Consider the following 5693-nt stretch of genomic DNA (forward strand, 5'->3'; position numbering starts at 1 on the left):
GATATACATAAAACACTAGATAGATAGATAGATAGATAGATAGATAGATAGATAGACAGACAGACAGACAGACAGACAGACAGACAGACAGACAGACTATGACACAGTATTCCTTTGGGATAAAAGTCCAAGTGAAAACAACATGCTAAGAAAATCCCTCCCCTGGGCAATTCTTTTCTTTCATTTTTTTCTTCTTTCATCTTTTCTTTCCTTCTGTTTTCTTCTTCCTTCCTTTTTTTTTTTTTTTTTTTGGACAGGGTCTCACTGTAGCCCAGGCTGACCTCAAATTCAAAAATCCTCCTACCTCAGCCTCCCAAGTGTGGTGATAACAGCCTTTTCTTGAATTTTAATAAAACTTCTCTTCTTTTGCTGTTCTCCAGGGCTGACAGTCCAGCTTGTGGGCCACTGCACTGCCAAGTCAGAAGGAAAAAAGTCCTTCTGTTGTACTTTTTGTCTCTGCTGATGGGCTAGTTGGGCCAGAGGGGCACAATATTCCAACATGTAATGCCCCAAATGTAAAGACCAGCAAGGTCAAAACGGAAGGATCGTAGGCCCAAGGCAAAGCCCCATTTCCTTCCAGCCAGGCCAGAGTGCCCCGCACAGCCTCACCACAGCTTCAGGCAGTCCCAGGTCCCTGGTGACCTGCTGACAGGATGAGGGACATGTGCTCCCAGGCTGATGAGTAACCAATAAGGTTTGTCCTCCAGCCCCTCCTCCTATCTCTCTTCCTTATATGATTTCACTTTTCCTCTTTAAAGGCATCTTTATGCTGGCCACGGTAGCACACACCTGTAATTCAGGCACTCTGGAAAGCTGCAGCAGGAAGCAAGTTCAAGCTCAATCTTGGCAAATTAAGGACTTAGTGAGATGCTGTCTCAAAACAAAATGTGGAAAGAGCTGGGGCTATAGCTTGGTTCATAGGTCCTTAGCTAAATAACCACACCACACCAAAAGGAATATTCTTAGCTGAACCACTAGAGCCTGAAGCTGCACTTGTTTTGTGGTCTAGTTCTAGAATTTAAAATGTGATGCACAAAAAACAGATAAATGTGTGGTCTTGCGTGATTGCAACAGTAATCTGCCATTAGAACTAAAAGTATCATGCCCAAGCTGTGGCTCAGTGGTAGCGTCCTTGCCCAGCTTGTGTGAGGCCCTGAATTTGACCCCCAGCATTGTAAAAAGAAAACAATATTGTGCTGTTTATCAGATATAATCAAAAACTACAGTAAATATCTGGTTGCACCATCATGGCTGCCCAAACATCTTGATTCAATTCCAAACATTTAGAGTTAGGGTCATTTTGACTTCAGGAAAAGCCAGAATTCACATGATGAGAATCTGAACAACAAACTAGATGACACACTGTAATGTTTTTATAGTCCTGCATCAGCACTCACCACATTTTTTTTTAAATCAAACTTCAAAGGCATGAAAGAAGACCTCCAAGAGGGTCGGCCAAATAGCTCAGGGGATTAAAGTGCCTGCAACCAGGTGAAGGGGCCAAGGATGCAATTCCCAGGCCTGCCATGTGGGCCCTGCCCCCAGGACGTGCTGAGATGGCAAATGAGACAGCATGGTGGTGCACGCCTGTGATCCCAGCTCTTGGGAGGCTATAAGCAGAAGGATCATTATGAGTCTGATGTAATAGTAAGACCCTGAACACCCTGTAGACCCTTCCCTGAAATACAGAAGAAAAAAAACAAGACCTCCAGGAGTGCTTCAAAAAGTAGCAAGAATGATGGAATTGAAGTAAGGGGGAATATTTTGATGGGGACTAATGATAATGTAGTTTTTCACTGTAGTAACTATTAAAAATTCACTATTAATCATATATTTTTATCATATCTGGTATATTCTGTTTTGTTCATTGTATTGAACTCTCTAGAGAACTTTCCTCATTTCTGAATTCCTCCCTGCCCTTCCCTACCCCAGATAAAACCCTGTACTTTGTACATTTCAGGTGCTTCATAGGAGTTTCTAGCTGTTCACACAGCTTGTGGGGGTGATGTGCACACCATCCTTCAAAACAGCAAGGCATGGAGCTAAGATTAGCTCAGGCTGGGAAATTGTAATATGGTTAAATTTCAGAGTTTGAGTTGTTCCTTACTGTGATCCCAACTTTCAATCACTTCTCTGACCCTGCCTCAGTCCCCCCCCCGTGTTGCCATCTAGAACCCTGGGAACTTATCCACACTTTCCCACCTCTGTCCTTGGGCTACTTGCCGCACCTTCCACTCCTCACATCTACCCACTGGAGCTGACCCTTCAGCGTCTCATGCCTGATGTTTTATTCATTCTATATCTCCTTCTGTCCTAGTTTAGACAAACCCCAAGTCATTTCTCTATGGACTGTTTGATAAAGCCTGAAGCACTTAGGTAAAATTCCAGGTGGCTGATATGAATTTTATTCCATAACTCTGGTTCAAGAAATCCTATTACCTAATTTTTCTATAAGTGCTTCTATATCAAATTAAGTTAACTTGGTCTCCCTGTTTGGGTGAATGGCAAATCATTAAATCTGTCTTGCATTCATTGGCGGGCCGTCCATCCAGTCCAGGTCTTCCTGGTAGCGCAGGTGCCCATGTAACATCTGGGGAAAGTTTCCTAGTCTTTGTTTCATCATTATCACTGCAGAATCTCCCATTTTCAAAATCTATATTAACTTGAATAATTCCTTCTATAGACCAAATGTGGGGCTTAGCTACTCAGCATGTAAAGGCTTCTCCTTCAGTCTGTCCCTCACTTGCAGACCTTTTCACTCCTCCCATTAAAACATGCAAACAGGGCTGGGGAGATGGCTCAGGAGAATAAGTGTTTGCCTGGCAAGCACAAGGGCTTGAGTTCAATCCCTGGTTCTGCCAAAAAAAATTTTAAAAATTTTTAAAAAAAACAAAAACATGCAAACAGCTGGGTGTGGTGAAGCCTGTGTGTGGTCCCACACTTGGAAGCCTGAGGCAAAAAGGCGTTGAGGTCAAGGCCAGCCTAGGTTACATAGTGAGCTCAAGGCCAGGTCAGAAAACAAAGTGAGGTCCTGTCTCCTATTTTTAAAAAATGTACAAAGAAAACTAGGCATGTCAGCATATTGGAGGCAGCAGCAGGAGGACTGTAAATTCAAATCCACCCTGGCCTGTGTAGTAAGATCCTGACACAAAACGAAACACACACAAAGTAATCTGTTCTCCTTACTTCCTTCTTGAAAAATCTACTTGTCTCTCTGGAAACTTCTACCTCTCTACTTATCATAACTTAGAGCTATACTTAGCTAAATTTTAAAACAAAATCTCTTAACTGCAATGAAATTTCCAGAGTCCTGCTGACTCTCTTCAGGAGGTTACAGAAAAGTGGTTACATTGATTCAGATTTTACTGCAAAGCAATAAGAACAAAAATTAATTTCTCAGTAAAGTGTTAGCAATAATAAAGTGCAAAAGACTTCCTTAATAAACTAAGTTGCCACAGTTCAAAAATTCTAATGCATAAGTATGATGAAAATAAATAGTGGTAGGGCCAGCAGTATAGCTTAGCAGACTAAGTGCTTGCTTAGGCAAGCACAGGGGCCAGGGTTCTATCCCTGACCCCACATGCTGTGCTGCCCCCCACCCCCAGGTATGCTAGCTGGCGATGGAGTCCAGGCATGGTGACGCACTCCTGTAATCCCAGCACTTGGGAGGCGGAAATCTGGAGGATCACTACAAATCTGGGCTGTGTAGTGAGACCCTGTACAAAAAAAGAAAAAAAAGAAAAGAAAAATAAAATAAATAGTGGTCTCTACTCTGATTAGAAGTTAAATCTCTATAAAGTAAATGGATCCAGCTATCATTTTCTGTCTCACCGATTCATTGCACCATTGATTAATATCATTCAGTTTGATTCGGTGCTCAAATTTCATTCTCATTAACTCTAACCTAATTCAGTTGCCCCCAACCCTTGGGGAACCAGGCCACAAGGCAGGAAATGAGCAGGGGCTAAGCGAGTGAGGCATCCTCTATATTTATGGCTGTCTCCATCATTTGCATTACACTTGCATTAATTCTTATCACAATAGCATAGCATCAGAGTATCATAGGAGTGCAGACCCCACTGTGAACTGAACATGGAGGGCTCTAGTTTATGCACTTCTGATGCAAATCTAATGCATGATAATCCGAAGGGGAGCTAAAGCAGTGATGCTAGAGCTGGGGAGTGGCTGTGAATGCAAAGTAACATTAGCAGAGGTTTGACTGCACAGAACCATAGGAAATCAAATGCTTGCAGTCTCATATTAAAGCCCTTCTAGTGAGTAGCAAGTGACAATTCAGCAGTATCTGGTGCCAATCTTTATGGCAGTGGATAAGTGGATGTATTTGTTGCATAGGTGCATCAGTTAGAAGGCTTTAAATCAGAGTCTGACACTCACTTTAGTCCATCCATGGCGCACCCATTACTTTATCCATCAGTTTCACCAACACCTTTTTCCCACACTGTATTCTTGTCTCAGTCATAGCTTTGGTAGCCCACAAGCTCAGCCTAGACCAAATAAGTACCAAACAAAAGTCACTGTTGAGTTTCTTTGAAAAGCAGGAAGAACCAAATGATGAGACAGCTGCAAATTCTAAGACTGTCCACAAAAAAAGAAAAAGTCAAGAGTACTTACATTACAGGTTCATTGCAACAGATAATTAAAAATTTCCAAGTTCACTTTATATAATATGTGGTGATGAACTAACTAGCCAAAGAAATCATAAAACCTGCAAAATTGCTTCACCACATTCAGGCCAAGTATCCTACATTTAAAAGAATCCTAGCAGTTTGTCAAAAGAAAAAAGTTAAACATGGAAAACAGAAGCAATACTGAAGGCCACTACTTCATCAAATCCGCCCACACTGGGTGCATCCTTCTCAGTGACTAACCACATTGCTAGAGCTAAGAAACTCTAACTACCGGTGAATGGTCGAAACAGTGTGCTGCTCAGGACATTCGTCATGAGCCGTTAGGGCAGGCTGCAGTTCAAAAGACAGTAGTGCCTCTTTTATTAGCAGCAAAACTAGATGAACTGATAAAATAGCATACTATACAGAGGTACAGCTTTTAGAGAAGATTAAAGAGCCATCAGGATGTGCAAGTCAAGGTGGTGACCCATCCAGTATTGACAACAAGGCAGCAGTTGGTTTTTGTGCATTTTAGGAAGAACATGCAGAATGAAATGTACGCATTAGCTGGCAACGAACACTGCAGCTATGTAACTATATGAGTCTTGTAATGATTAAATATAAGGATAATGGAATTAGTCAATGTAATGGTTGACAGTGTTGGCTTGAGAAGTTTAAAGTTAACTAAGTGACTCAGCAGAAGGCCAGGATCCTCACTCTGTGAACATCTCCGAGCCTTTGCGAGAGAAGGACAAGGAGATGGTGTAAGTGCTACCCCTGCCCTGGGAGAGAGCGGCCTGTTGGCAATACAAGGGAGGAAAAGAGGCTTGCTCTCCCCTCTTTTTCTCTTGTTGCATCCTGTCCTTTGCTGTCTTGAAATGCTGCTCCTGTGCCATGGCACCCTGCCTCGGAGCCAATGGATTACAGCCTGAAAACTCCATAAAATGCAAACTACATAAACCTTTCCTTCCTTAATTTTGGGTGTCATGTATTTTGTCTCACCAAAGATAAGAAAGTAGCCAAGATAGTCATTTTGTGTTGTTTTATGCACAGATGGAGTGGCTG

The sequence above is a fragment of the Octodon degus genome, unplaced genomic scaffold, assembly GCF_000260255.1.
Source record: "Octodon degus isolate 3935 unplaced genomic scaffold, OctDeg1.0 scaffold00051, whole genome shotgun sequence".
Classification (NCBI taxonomy): domain Eukaryota; kingdom Metazoa; phylum Chordata; class Mammalia; order Rodentia; family Octodontidae; genus Octodon; species Octodon degus.